The following is a 16227-nucleotide window of genomic DNA, read 5'->3' as shown; positions in this document are numbered from 1 at the left end:
ACTTTCACTTTTCACTTTCATGCAGTGGAGAAGGAAATGGCAACCCACTCCAGTGTTCTTGCCTGGAGAATCCCAGGGACAGCGGGGCCTGGTGGGCTGCCGTCTATGGGGTCGCATAGAGTCAGACACGACCAAAGCGACTTAGCAGCAGTAGCAATACCAGTGTATGGGGGTAAATGTAGTAGGCATTTATGTTTATATATATTCAGTAAATTATGATCCATTTTCTTATTCATGCATTTTTTCCTGAGTTTGAAAATTGAAAATGAAATGTAAGCATATACATTCATATCTACATATATATTATCTTATATATTTCGTCATGATTAGTAGTTTTTTCATCCACTTTAATGTGATTTTAGGGTTTTAAACAAGATTACAGCTGTTAGCTGCTTACTATTTGTAAAATACTGACCTACTGACATGGATAGTTAATACATCTTCACATAGCATATGAAAAAAATTTTTTTTAAAGTTTACAAAGAAAAAATTTGAGTTGGTCTTGCCTGGTACTCTGAATGCATGATAGAAGAAAGAAGTATATTCGATAGTGAGAAAAAAGAAGGTGGGTTGATAGAAATATAGAACCTAATCTTATCAAGAAAAAGGGAGTGGGTCTTAAATTTGACATCAAAGGGATTTGATATGTCCTGGAAAGGAAGCCAAAACCACTGATGTGACACTGAGATGATAAAGTGTGGGAAAAGGAAATGCTTTCCTTAGAGTCCTGCAAATGAGTTTTAAGTGGGTCATTAAATTGGAATTGGCCTTTCACAAATCAGTTTTTATTAGTGCCCACTCTATCTGATCCTGTCCTTGGCATCCCCATCCCTAAATTTCAAAACATACATTTGACATGCTTAGAATCTTCCCAATAAATGCAGATTTCCATGAAAAGTAACTCAGGAGAATTAAAGAGAAAGCTCAGTCACATCTTCACAAAACCAGTTGCTTGATTGTTAAACCCACCCAGGTTATTCTTAGATCCTGGGAAGAAGGAGTGTTGCTTATTTTCATGGATACAGTACATTGTACTTTGTGTCCATCACATACCTCTCCTTGATTAAGAACGGTTACATTCATTTGGAAAATGTGAGCTTGAAATTGACCACACAGTCCCTTTGGCTTCCTAATTTCTCTCAGCTTGTATATAGTATGGTAGTCCAATTTCCTTTCATCTAGGTCAATTTATCTTCCTATAACACCAAAATAAATGGTTTTCTACTAAAGTCTCAAAAGTGCTAATGTGTTCATTTTCTGCTTTGCAGCTGTAATTAATTTAAGCCAGAGAGAACTGTTATAGTGTTTATATTAGAAATGATGTTTCTCATGTGCTGTCTCCATTTTTTAAAGAAAGGAGATTAAATCAATTTTATCTCATCTGAAAATGTTCTTGTTCTAAACCTCTGAAGCTCATGATGAATCACTACTCAAATTATACTTTATAAATTAAATCAATTCAATCCAAATTTTGCTCCCCTATATACTTTATCCAATTTGGTATTAAGTTGAATTTTGCTATTTTTCCTATTTAAGCTCATAAAGTTAGGATATAATTTATGAACTTTTAAATTTATATTAATTAATACAATGTGTTACTTAATTCTATATGGATGTCCATAATCTATTTCTAAACACATTTCTTAATATTGTTGGAAATACTGAGTCCCACATTGTTTTTCCTGCTGAAAACATTGTCTTCTGGGATATTTTAATTGCTTTGAGAAATCTTTTAGATATTTAAAATGTTGCAAACTCAAAATAATCTCTGCTCTGATTGGAAATAGTCTTGGTCACTCAAAATAACTCATATGTAGAAAAAGTATCTGGAGAAGGCAATGGCAACCCACTCCAGTACTCTTGCCTGGAAAATCCCATGGATGGAGGAATCTGGTGGGCTACAGTCCATGGGGTCGCTAAGAGTCGGATACGACTAAGAGTCTTCACTTTCACTTTCATGCATTGGAGAAGGAAATGGCAACCCACTCTAGCGTTCTTGCCTGGAGAATCCCAGGGATGGAGGAGCCTGGTGGGCTACCATCTATGGGGTCGCACAGAGTTGGACACGACTGAAGCGACTTAGCAGCAGCAGCAGCAGAAAGAGTATTAGTAGCTATGCTTTGAAAGTAAGTTAAAATGAAAAAGTTTGTATTTATATTTTGTTCATTATCAGCAGCCACATCTGTTTTTCTGTATCATTAGGTAGAGCTGTCTCTTCACCATATTACTTATGCCAGAGGATCTCAGATACTGTGATTCAGAATTCCACATTGTTACTTATTTGCTAAGTCATGTCTGACTCTTTATGATCCCATGGACTGTAGCCTACCAGGCTTCTCTCTCTATAGGATTTTCCAGGCAATAATACTGGAGTCGGTTGTCATTTCCTTCTCCAGGTCAGAATTCTATGAGAACTTGCAAAATGCATATTTCTAGGCCCACTCTGTGAAACTGGAAATCAGAAGCTTTAGAGTGTGGTTTGGAAATATGTCATTTTAATGAACACTGTGGTTGATTTTAACGCAAATTGTCTGCAAATTATCCGTGAAGATACACTAACAAAGCCAACATGTTCTGGAGTATCCCAGCATGCCAGATCTTTTTTTTTTTTTGCAGCATGTAGGATCTAATTTCCTGACCAGGGATGGAACCTGCACCCCCTGCACAAGGAGCAGAGTCTTAGCCACTGGACTACCAGAGAAGTCCTGTGAAGTACTTTTCACTTTTCACTTTGATGCATTGAAGAAGGAAATGGCAACCCACTCCAGTGTTCTTGCCTGGAGAATCCCAGGGACAGCGGGGCCTGGTGGGCTGCCGTCTATGGGGTCACACAGAGTCAGACACTACTGAAGTGACTTAGCAGCAGCAGCAGCAGCAGCATCTTGCTCTTTCATCATAATTTTTATAATAGATCAAAGAGAATCTTCACCCAAGAGGTGGGTATAGGATCTTCAGTTTTAACAAAATGAAGATTAAGTGGCTAGTTTCAGTTTTGTAAACTTAAGACCATTCTGCACATCTGATGTTCACTCCTGTATTAGGTCTTGCTTAAAGAGACGCATTATAATCAGAGGAGCAAAAAACAAACAAAACTAGCAAGATAAATATTTACTCAATAAGAGCATGCATAAATATGGTGAAACTCACTTAATTTCTCATTATTTTCATGGAAGTCTACCTATTATACATATTGATCATTGTTTTTACAGAATTTGGATCAGGATTAAGGATTTTCAACATTGTGCTGCTTTTCCACATAAGTGGCTGTAATCAAAATATTATGAAAATTTTGTCTTCTAGATTTGTAACTAGATTTTAGTGACACTATTTATGAAATTTACAATAATGGTGTTGATTGAAAATTCTAAAGAGCGTAACTTTCAAACAATTTGTGTGCCTCCAGATGGAGGCCTTAGGCTTCAAGGAGTCTAAGTGAAGACTAACACTAAGACATTTTTGATAAAGTTGTTAAAGATTCTGAAGTAGTTATATTTATATTGATTTATTTTCTTCATGGTTACTTGGAGTTCAAGATGTAGCTATTATCTGAACTCATTTTAACTAATGAAAGTACCTATTTTCACTTGTCTTACTCCAGACAACTAAACCTATTATTACAGCCTCAAGGAACTGAAGTGTGCTATTAAATTTTCAAAATGAATTTCGAAGAATATTAGTCTTTCACTATAAAAATGCTTCTGAATGCAGAAAAAGAAATTGGGACAGCAAAATATAGTTCACTTGATATACCTTGACCACTTAAACTGAACTATACATCTATTTTTTTTTTTTGTTAACTGATGGCTAAAAAACAAAACAAAACAAAAAAACCTGTATCATCTCATTAAGTGATACAACTTTAAAGGCAGCTCAGCACAAATTCTGCAGCAAAAATTACAGTTTTTGGCATCAAAATCCCTCTCCTACACTTATCAGTACTGTAATTTGGTGATATTACTTAACATGTCTAAGCTTCAATTTCTTCAACTATAAATCTTCAGTAGTTACTTCACTGAGTTATTAGAATATAAAATAAGTTAATGCATGTAAAGTACTCACCACTGCTTGGCATTAGTCAGTGTTCAAAAAGAATATGTAACATGATTAGGAGAATTTAAGGAAAATGACAAAACTGAAAAATAGAAAAAAAAGAGTATAAATATGAAGGGAATATGTCTGATTTTTACATTTAGAAAGATTTGCCTTTTTTCCCTTCACTTGGCCTAGGGAATAGTCATTTTAGTTTTGATTCATTAGTAGAAACACTTCTGTAACTGGTCAAGAGATAGGATCCTTGTGGGAAGCCCATTTTGGGTTTAGAAATAGGAAAAGAGGCAGGTGATAATTTAGTGGCTAAGTTGTATCCAACTCTTGTGATCTCCATTGACTGTATCCTACCAGGCTTCTCTGTCTGTGGGATTTCCCAGGCAAGATTACTGGAATGGGTTGTCATTTCCTTCTCTAGGGAATCTTCCCAACCCAGGCAGAAGCATATGTTGAGGAAAAGGTATAAAAATATTCAGTGAAGTTTAACATTGAAACCCTAAGGACATATTTTCACTTTTCATTCTTTACAATGAAGCTACAGAGTTAACTGCAGTGTTATTCACATGTGCTAGAGTCAGTTCCATTCATTAAACATAAACTTGTTAATTTGTGACCCCCTGATAGACTCTTTACTATAGATTTGTTTAAGCGGGATCATTTTGAATGGACTGAAAATTATGTTCTTTTTATTACTGATCACGCTGAATAAAACCCCTTTTAAAATCTGGAATCCTTTCCTTCCTGACAAAGACTGCCAACTTTAGGTAGAACCACCTACACACAGAATCATTAGCCAGCTATGCAGAACACTTTGCCCTTAGCCACCAAAAAGACCAAGCCTCTGAACAAATGAGTGCGGGACTTACCTTAAGAGCCAGCTATTGAAACTTGGATGTACACCAAACCCCAAGTATGCTAGCTATGGACTCTGCTTTATTTACCAAGAATGCATCATCTTGTTCCAATCACTTTCCAAAGGGATTTTGAGGTGAAACTCAGAGGCAGGGAAATGTTTTTGTCCCAAAATAAACAGAGTGATGCTGGAGAAGAAATATTGTAAGTTTAAGCCTTTCCCAAGTAAGACAGCATAAATTCAGAGAATATGATTTGCTATCCATTTTGACTGTACTATGTAAACTAGAAGGCGACCCAGTGACTTATTTTTGTTCCTACCTTCTCAAAGTTTAGAAAGCTATTGTTAAGAGGAGCACTTGAACCTCTGTCATTGTGCCATCTGTGGAATAATTAACCCATTGATTCTCATTCTAACAATGAATTGGTATGGACTCCATATATTTTGAGATGTGAAATATAAATGAACTACCACTATTCTTGCCTGGGAAATCCCATGGACGGAGGAGTCTGGTAGGCTACAGTCCAAGTGGTTACAAAGAGTTGGGCATCGCTTAGCAACTAAACAACATACACACATGTAACATGCCTGCTAAGAAACAGAATTATTTCCTTCTGAAGCATTTTCAATTTCTTCCCATTTGACATAGTATATCTAAACCTTAGAAAACCTCTGATGTTGTAAACTAGATAGCTTAATTATGTGCATCAACGGGCAATAAGGAATGAATAGAGATTGGCTGGAAGCAAAAATACTTTTGAGGATTAAAAGAAAAATGTGTGCTTCAAGGAGAGAAAGAGGGGAAGAAGAAGATGAGACTGGAAATTAGCCAATAAACAAAGTGCTAGTTGGAAATCACTTTGAGTTTTAGGATTTGGCAAGACATGTAAGCAGTGGCAGCTGGAATCAGAAATACAACTAAAACATTTTAGCTAAACTAGTGCAAGTTCATAAACATCAAAATTAGTCATTCAGTGTACATATATTATATATAGATATACGTGTGTGTGTATGTGTGTGTGTGTGTGTTTGTGTGTATGTGTATGATGAGCTTCCCAGGTGGCATTAGTAGTAAAAAAAAAAAAAACAAACCTGCCTGCCAAGGCAGGAGACCTACGAGACATGACTTCTATCCCTGGGTTGGAAAGATTCCATAGAGGAGGCCATGGCAACCCACTCTAGGATTCTTGCCTGGAAAATCCCATGGACAGAGAAGTCTAGTGGGTTACAGTCTATAGGGTTGCAAAGAGTCAGACAGTACTGAAGTGACTTAGCATGCATACTTGTGTGTACATATATATATATATACACACACACATATATATTAATATATATATGTAAAATAAGGAATAAGTATATTTTGGTAAAGCTGCTTTGAGTTATGTATTTAACATTTTAATACTGATATTATATTTTCAGTAAAAAATGAATAAATAAACATACATATTGAAAAATGCAATCATTATTTTCAAAGAATTTGTTTATCTAGGTTTAAGATTAGTGGCATAGGAAAACTGCATTCACCTCCTCCCATGGACAAACCAAATCTAGAGCTACATATAGAATAAGTCTCTCTACAAAAGACCTGAAAACTAGCTGAGTAGCTTCTCCACAGCAAAAAAACCAAAAAGGTCACATCAAATGGGTAAGAGAGGCAGAGAGGTGGTCTTGCCAAAATCTCCAGCTCAGCAACTCACAAACAAGAGGAATGTTACAAAGTGTATCTCTGTGGAGCAGGGAGTCTGAACCTCATGCCAGGCATATCAACCCTTGGGATGAGCCCCCAAGTACCCGGATTTGAAAACTGAAAGTGCCTATGTCCAGGAGACCCAAAAGTCTACAGGAAATTAAGATACTGGTCTTACAACACTTGTATATAGAGTCAGTCACCTGACAATTTGATAACGAAAGCAGCGGATTGGACAATATATGAAAGAGATTCATTGTGTGTGTGTCCAGTCTCACAATCATGCCTTACTCTTTGCAACCCAGTAGACTTTATCCTGACAGACTCCTCTGTCCATAGGATTCTCCAGGTAAGAATACTGGAGCATGTTGCCATTTTCTCCTCCAGGAGAATCTTCCTGACTCAGGGATCAAACCTGTGTATCCTGTGTCTTCTGCATTGGCAGGCTGATTCTTTACCACTGTGCTACCCATTTTAAAGCATCTGCCAGAGGGTCAGGTGTCTGTTGCAACTCTCTCTGGGGATGGAGGCATAAGTGGTTTACATTTTGGGGCCTTTTTGCTACCTTGCTAGTGTTGCTGCTGGCAGGCACCATTTTTGCTTTCTTCTTTGTTAATGCCACTCTCCTTCCTGATGCCCTCTTGAGCATCCTTGCCCCACTGAATCCAGCTATAAGGCCTGCCTCAGCTGGTGCATCCCTATACCCCACAAAAACCTATGGATGAAGATAGTCCACCCAAAGTTCTCCATCGGATCCAACTCTTTGTTATCCCATGGACTATAGCTTGCCAGACTTCTCTATCCTTGGGATTATCCTGGTAAGAATGCTGGCATGAGCCTCCATTTCCTCCTTCAGGGGATGATCCCAACCCAGGGACTGAACCGACATCTCCCGCAGCTCCTGCACTGACAGGTAGGTTCTTTACCATGTAAGCCACCTGGGAAGCCCAGTCCACCCATGGGAGGCTCCATAAATGCTTGGCTCTGATGGTCAGAAGGACTTACATTTTGAACTGTGGTGTTGGAGAAGACTCTTGAGAGTCCCTTGGACTGCAAGGAGATCCAGCCAGTCCATTCTGAAGGAGATCAGCCCTGGGATTTCTTTGGAAGGAATGATGCTAAGGCTGAAACTCCAATACTTTGGCCACCTCATGCAAAGAGTTGACTCATTGGAAAAGACTCTGGTGCTGGGAGGGATTGGGGGCAGGAGGAGAAGGGGATGACAGAGGATGAGATGGCTGGATGGCATCACTGACTCGATGGATGTGAGTCTGAGTGAACTCCGGGAGTTGGAGATGGACAGGGAGGCCTGGCATGCTGCAATTCATGGGGTCGCAAAGAGTCAGACATGACTGAGCGACTGATCTAATCTGATGCCACTTAAAAAATAAGAGAGTCCTTGGAAGGCTACCACTCTCTGAACACTGCATAGACAGCAGACAAATACTGACCCATCCCCCTGCCCCAGAACCCCACTTCAAAATCAGAGTAGACTGTTGTGTTGCCTAATATGTAGAAAACAACATAAAATCAATCAAAATGAGGAAATAAAGGAATGTGTTACAAATGAAAGAACATGATAAAATATGCTGCCTTCAAAAACACTGAATTAAACAGAGATTAGTAATTTACCTGACAGAGTTCAAAGTAATGATCATAAAGATGCTCACTTAAGATGCTCAAGAGAAGAATGGATCATCATAGAGAGAACTTCAGCAAAGAGATTAGATAATATAAGGGCCAAACAGAAGTTAAACAGTTGAAGAATTCAATAACTGAGCTGAAGAAATGCACTAGAAGAGTTCATCAGCAGACTACATGAAGCAAAAGAAAGGATCAGTGATGGAAGAGTGAGCAGTGGAATGCACCCAGACAAAGTGTCGGACATAATTTTTTTTTCTTTTGAATTTTTTGATTTTGCCTTGGGGTATCGTCAATTATCAGTGTTGCAATAGTTCCAGGTGAACAGCAAAGGAACTCAGCCGTATGTATACATGCATCCATTCTCCCCCAAATCCCCTCCCATTTAGGCTGCCACATAACATTGAGCAGACTTTCATGTGCTATAAAACAGCCCTTGATAGCTATCCATTTTAAATATAGCATGTGTACATGACCATCCCCCGCCCCAAAAAGTATTTTTAAAGAATGAAGATAACTTAAGAGACCTATGAGACATCAAGTGTAACCATATTTGAATAATAGGAGTCCCAGAAGAAAAAGGGAGCCCCTGGTGGCTCAGACGGTAGAGTTTGTCTGCAGTATGGGAGACCCTGGTTCTATCCCTGTGTCGGGAAGATCCCCTGGAGAAGGAAATGGCAACTAAGTCCAGTATTCTTGCCTGGAGAATCCCAGGGATGGAGCCTAGCAGGCTACAGTCCATGGGGTTGCAAAGAGCTGGACAGGACTGAGCGACTTCACCTTCAATTTCTTTCAGAAGAAAAGAGAGACAAAGGGACAAAAGTTTATTTCAAAAAGTAATGGCTGAAAACTTTCCTAACCTGGGGAAGGAAACAAACATCAAGATCCAGGAAGCTCAGAGAGTTCCAAACAAAAACTCCAGACATGAATCCAAAAAGATCCAAGCCAAGTCTCCACCCCTATCCTTGAACCTGGGAAGCTCCCTAACAGAATATGGGGGAGGGAAGCTGTGCCAGTCTGGCAGCTTCTAGCAGGAGGCTCTGACTGTTGGAATACGAGTTCTTGGAAAACAATCATCATACTGTGAGAAGTCCACGTGATGTGGAGAAAGCACGTGTAGACAGCCTGGTCAGTAGTCTGAGTTAGTTCCCAGGAAAAGTCAACATCAACCAGCAGGCAGTCAGGTGAGTATGCCATCTTGACAGCCAGACCAATTCCAAATGCCATCTGATCTCAGCCACATGAAGAATCCAAGAGCAAATACTCATTTGAGTCCACTCAGCCCACAGATTGTGTGAGAAAAAAATAAGTCATTGTATTAAGTTAGATTATGAGGGCAAAAAACCAATACTGTATTAATAATTCTACATATTTAATATTTGGAAGAGAATTCCATGAACTGTATAGTCCATGGGATCACAGAGTCAAACATGACTGGGTGACTTTCACTTTATTGATAATCAAAATTTTAAAATTCTGATTATGATTAATATTCTTATGTTACTCTTGTAGCAGTTTTATATAATTTTTAAGGAGTACACCCCATTTACAGTTATTACAAAATATTGGCTATATTACCAAGGTTGCACAGGACATCCTTGTAGCCTATCTTACACTGAATAATCTGTACTTTCCACCTCTCCACCCACCTATTGTCCCGCCCCCTCCCCACTGGTAACCACTAGGTTGTTCTCTATATCTGTGAATTTGCTTCTTTATGGTATAATCACTAATTTGTTGTGTGTTTTAGATTCCATGTACGTAATAATCATAATGTGAAGTCGCTCAGTCGTGTCCAACTCTTTGTGACCCCATGGACTGTAGCCTGCTAGGCTCCATCCCTGGGATTCTCCAGGCAAGAATACTGGACTGGGTTGCCATTTCTTTCTCCAGGGGATCTTCCTGACCCAAGGATCGAACCCGGGTCTCCCCCATTGTAGGCAGATGCTTAACCATGTGAGTCACCAGGGAAGTATGTAATAATCATACATACATGTATTTATCTGTCTGATTTGTTTCACTTAGCATAATGCCCTCCAAATCCATCCATGTTGCTGCAACAACATTTTTTATGACTGAGTAGTATTCCATTGTGTGTGTGGTGTACATATATATGTACATGCACATATATCTGTGACATTCCATTGTGTGTGTGGTATATATATATATCACAACTTCTTAATCCCTTAGTCCACTGATCAACACTTAGGGTGCTTCCATATCTTAGCAATTGTAAATCGTACTGTTGAAGCTTGTTTCGAGAGAAATGCCGATGTATTCTGAGATGTTGATGACAGCAATTTTGCCTAATCTCTTCCTTCCTTTGTAGGTCCCCATTGCCTCTCACCAATATTGACACATATTAGACATTTAAGGTGCATTACTTAAACACTATAAAAGTTCATTACAGCGTATTGGTGCTCTAAGTCAAAGTGCAAAAAACTAGTAAATAGGACAACCATGGAAAAATACAAACTGTATCTATCCAAACCACTTATAATAAATTGGTGAGCTTTTTCTCTTAAATTTTTCTGATTTGAACTAGTCTTTGTAATTTCCTGATCTTAATCAGTAATTAAAAGTCTACTCAGTGAATTACAGATTGTTCAGGAAAACTATTTGACTTGCCCACATTTCTTTAAACAATACTAAATTAGGGGGCATTCCCATTGCAGACCAGCTTTACTCAGACTACCTATAATATGATCATTGTTTTGCTGGTGGCTGTAACAATAAGTTGCATTATACAAATATTTTTATGATGCAACCCATTATGATTGCTTTGAGCTACATTTAAATAAAGTGGGTAAGTAAGTAAGATATGGTCTACTCAATGACCTGAGGCATTCTGTGAGAGTTACAATTGTTGTAAATTAATATTGCTTTCCAAACTGAGCAAGAAAATATCTGTGAGATTCTTACCATTTTCCTGAATGAGCTTCTGATTCCTCTGAGTTTTATACTTAGATGCATGCTTCTATTTTGTTAAATGTTTGCATTTTGTTATTATTAAGGGCTGCCTAGTTGGCACAGTGGTAAAGAATCTGCCCACCAGTGTAAGAGATGCAAGAGACCTGGGTTTGATCCCTGGGTATAGAAGATTCCCTGGGGCAAGGAATGACAACCTGCTCCAGTATTCTTGCATGGAAAATTCCATGGATCGAGGAACCTGACAAGTTATAGTCCATGGGGTAGCAAAGAGTTGGACATGACTGACCACGTACAAGATCCAAGACAAGATTATTAAGTGGACCATATTTTTATTTTATATTTAGGGATGACAAACAAAGGGAATTATCATATTACATAAATATAATCATAGTTTACCAGTTTTTTCTACAGAAAGAAATGAGTACCATCTTCACACCAAAGCTCTCCATAAAATCATTTCTATTTTAGAAATTATAGGAATGGGGAATATATCATCTTTTTAAAGGAGAAAAAGACACATTGCAGGATGTGCATTAGTATGACATTAACTCATTATCTACCTGGCTTCCCTGATAGCTCAGATGGTAAAGAATCTGCCTGCAACGCAGAAGACTTGTGTTCGATCCCTGGGTCAGGGATGTAGATGGACCAATGGGAATTGTCTTCTACTTTAGGAATCAAGGTCTCTTTCCTGTTTGTCCTTCTCTTCTCAGTATCTTAGCACCTGGGGAATCAAGGTTTCTCAGAGCATTTATGCCCCCTGCAGCAAACTCCTCTGCTAGATGACCAATGCCTATTGTTAGAGAGGTTATGCTAGTGCTACCTCAGAGCCTATTATCAGTAGATAAAATAGGCAGTTATAAAATAAAATCAGGAAATAATTGTCATAGTGTAATTTGTTGAATTTTGCAAGTTGTATTATTTGATAATATTTTGATATTATGATGTAGTTAGACTAGAAGTCTCATTTTTCAAGAATATTTTGCTGCAGCATTTCACTGAGAAAAAGAGAAATAAAGGGAAGATAATAGTTATTAAGAAAAGAAACTCTGTAGAAATGGATCTAGGCATAATTGAGAATTATAATCATAAGGAACATACCCCTAGCCTTTTAGCAGAAATTAAATGCTATACATGTTTGAGAAAAATATCTTTGCTCATTATAATACCTGGTACATCATGTTATAATTAAGGTTGTGTCACTTTTTCCATTATAAATTGCTATTTTAAAGACTCATAAAACAGCTGTAAAAATGAGCCTTGGGCTCTACTTGGCATGTAAAATATTAGCTCAAGAGAATTCATGTTATTTTATTTTTATTTTTTTTTTTACAAAACCTTCTTTCAGGTCTTTTTAAAAAGAAACAAAATTTCAAGTAGATATTTTTTTCAGGTTCTCTTTTTGCACTTCATAAATCAAAACCAGTCTTGCTTGTTAAAAACCTAATCTTGCAAGTACTTGGTGAATTAGGAGAGGTAACCATTTGGAGTGCTTCAAATAGCTCCTTTAAATGTGCCTTAAATATTTTAAACATTACATGTGATCACTAAATATCTTAAGAGTTTTATAAGCCACCTACTAGGAAACCTTTTGCTCTTTTCCTTTCCAGATGGCATTAAAGACTTTAATGATGCCAAACTATAGTGTAAGGCACTTGCCGATTACAGATGTGATTCACTATTTCAAAAATTTGGGTTCCATAAGGCAGCTCCATATGGCAAGCTTTGCTGGCAAGCTTAGGAGCTGCCTTGCTGCTGCTGCTGCTAAGTCGCTTCAGTCGTGTCCGACTCTGTGCGATCCCATAGACGGAAGCCCACCAGGCTGCCCCGTCCCTGGGATTCTCTAGGCAAGAACACTGGAGTGGGCCGCCATTTCCTTCTCCAATGCATGAAAGTGAAAAGTGAAAGTAAAGTCACTCAGTCGTGTCCGACTCTTCCCGACCCCATGGACTGCAGCCTACCAGGCTCCACCATCCATGGGATTTTCCAGGCAAGAGTACTGGAGTGGGGTGCCATTGCCTTCTCCAAGGAGCTGCCTTATGGAACCCACGTTTTTGAGTCTTGGAGTCTTTTCTACCTGTACCCACCAGGTATGCAGTCTCAATCAGGCTGATCTACATTTGCTAAATTCACCCTGTAAACTTCAACCAACTGAATATTTGGAGTGAAACATTATAATAGTCTAACTTTATAAAGAAAATGCTTAGCCATTGACTTCTGTAGATCAAATGAAAATTCAGAGCCTATTTGGCCCAGCCCGACTCAACCATAGAGACAAATAAAGAGTAAACACATAGGAATCAGAGCCAATCGCTAAGATAGTCTATGAACCCAGCCTTTGTTCTCAGTGATATTGGGGTTCGTTTTGCTTCAAATAAGTCTAGCCAAAGATAAGGTGAGAAAATTGTTTTCAGTAGGCTCTTGTTTGTATAGATGCCTTTCTTTCAAATCTGAAGAATGTGCAAAATTGGCTGAATCCTTGTCATTATCTGTGCTCTTTAATAGAATTCCTCTTGCTAAAGAAATCGTATTGCTGACCCAGGAAACGATCCTGCTGGCTGTGCTCTTTCCAAGTACAAGGCTGTGTGCTAAGTGCCTATAGTTATGCTGCCTCATTTAATCCTCACAGAAACCCTAGGTTTAGTATTAATTTGGCCTCCAGCATAATGATGAGGAAATTGGAAAACAAAGAAATTAACTCTTCCAAGTTATTTTCCAATCTGTTATTTAAACTCAGAGACTTTGATCCCAAATAAATAGCTACTATACAATGGATACTCCATCTTTATAGACAGCTCCCAAACACCTTCATGCCAAGTGACCTTATGGAAATTAACCTGGTTATGTTTGTTGCACAAATAGATATCAAGATAAAATGAATATTTTTCAACTTTGACAAAACATAGCTCATATACTGAATAGCACAAGCACACAGCACAGAATTCAAAAATTATATTATTCCAGCTCTGGAGGGCTAACCATTTTCACAAATAATAACTTCTGAAAGTGTTAAATAGAAAGAATATGTATATTTCCCAACATAGCCAGAAATTGACCCTCCTCGTATCAAGATGTATGGTTTATGCCCTCTCCCACTGAATCTAAAGAAGTAAAGTGAAAGTGCTGCTTCGGTTATGTCCAATTCTTTTGGACCCTATGGACTGTAGCCCACCAGATTCCTGTGTCCATGGAATTCTCCAGGCAAGAATGCTGGAGTGGGTTGCCGTGTCCTTCTCCAGGGGATCTTCTGAACCCAGGGACTGAACCTGTATCTCTTATGTCTCCAGCATTGGTAGGTGGGTTCTTTACCACTAGGGCCACCTGGGAAGAGTGACTCATTTCTGCTCTCCAAGCTGAGCTCCTTCAGAGGTTGTTGAGGGTCAGCAGAGGCAGCAGCAAATGATTTAATCCTTGTGGAGGTGGATGGCAAGCACCCACAGCAAATGCCAACGTGTGGCTGACACCATTTAGTTATGGAGTGATTTGTTACACAGTAATAGATAACCAGAGTTATTGTTCAACCCTTTATGAATGGAAACCATTCAACAATGTTCAGAATCAAGTTTCTCTTTTGATCAGACATTAAAATATTAATTCAATTTACACATCAAGCTTCTGTAAAACTGAAAATATTGGAGATGGATTTCTGAGTACAGGTAATTCAAATATACAGGCTTTGGGCTTAAAATCACACCAAAATCATTCTACTAAAGATACTTCCATGTGTAAGTTCCTTGAGGGAAAAGATCAAATATTTCTTTTTATTCACTTTTTCACTCCAGTCCTCTGGCATGGTGCTAGGCACATCTCAGTAAAACCGTAACACGGGAACAAATAACAGTACTGATTATACACACTGAAAGCCTTCCTCAGCGATCAGTGCAAAGAAATAGAAGAAAACAACAGAATGGGAAAGACTAGAGATCTCTTCAAGAAAATCAGAGATACAAAGGGAGCATTTCATGCAAAAATGGGCTCGATAAAGGACAGAAATGGTAGGGACCTAAGAGAAGCAGAAGATATTAAGAAGAGGTGGCAGGAATACACAGAAGAACCGTACAAAAAAGATCTTCATGACCAAGATAATCATGATGGTGTGATCACTCACCTAGAGCCAAACATCCTGGAATGTGAAGTCAAGTGGGCCTTAAGAAGCATGGTTACAAACAAAGCTAGTGGAGGTGACAGAATTCCAGTTGAGCTTCTTCAAATCCTGAAAGATGATGCTGTGAAAGTGCTGCACTCAATATGCCAGCAAATTTGGAAAACTCAGCAGCGGCCACAGGACTGGAAAAGGTCAGTTTTCATTCTAATCCCAAAGAAAGGCAATGCCGAAGAATGCTCAAAACACCGCACAATTGCATTCATCTCACACGTTAGTAAAGTAATGCCCAAAATTCTCCAAGCCAGGCTTCAGCAATATGTGAACTGTGAACTTCCAGATGTTCAAGCTGGTTTTAGAAAAGGCAGAGGAACCAGACATCAAATTGCCAACATCTGCTGGATCATGGAAAAAACAAGAGAGTTCCAGAAAAACATCTATTTCTGCTTTATTGACTATGCCAAAGGCTTTGACTGTGTGGATCACAATAAACTGTGGAAAGTTCTGAAAGAGATGGAAATACCAGACCAGCTGACCTGCCTCTTGAGAAACCCATATGCAGATCAGGAAGCAACAGTTAGAACTAGACATGGAACAACAGACTGGTTGCAAATAGGAGAAGCAGTACGTCAGGGCTGTATATTGTCACCCTGCTTATTTAACTTATATGCAGAGTACATCATGAGAAACGCTGGGCTGGAAGAAGCACAAGCTGGAATCAAGATTGTTGGGAGAAATATCAATAACCTCAGATATGCAGATGACACCACCCTTATGGCAGAAAGTGATGAGGAACTAAAAAGCCTCTTGATGAAAGTGAAAGAGGAGAGTGAAAAAGTTGGCTTAAAACTCAATATTCAGAAAACTAAGATCATGGCATCTGGTCCCATCACTTCATGGGAAATAGATGGGGATACAGTGGAAACAGTGTCAGACTTTATTTTTGGGGGCTCCAAAATCACTGCA

This window comes from Bison bison, unplaced genomic scaffold (assembly GCF_000754665.1).
Source record: "Bison bison bison isolate TAMUID 2011002044 unplaced genomic scaffold, Bison_UMD1.0 scf7180017864094, whole genome shotgun sequence".
Lineage (NCBI taxonomy): Eukaryota > Metazoa > Chordata > Mammalia > Artiodactyla > Bovidae > Bison > Bison bison.
This window is presented reverse-complemented; position numbering follows the sequence as displayed.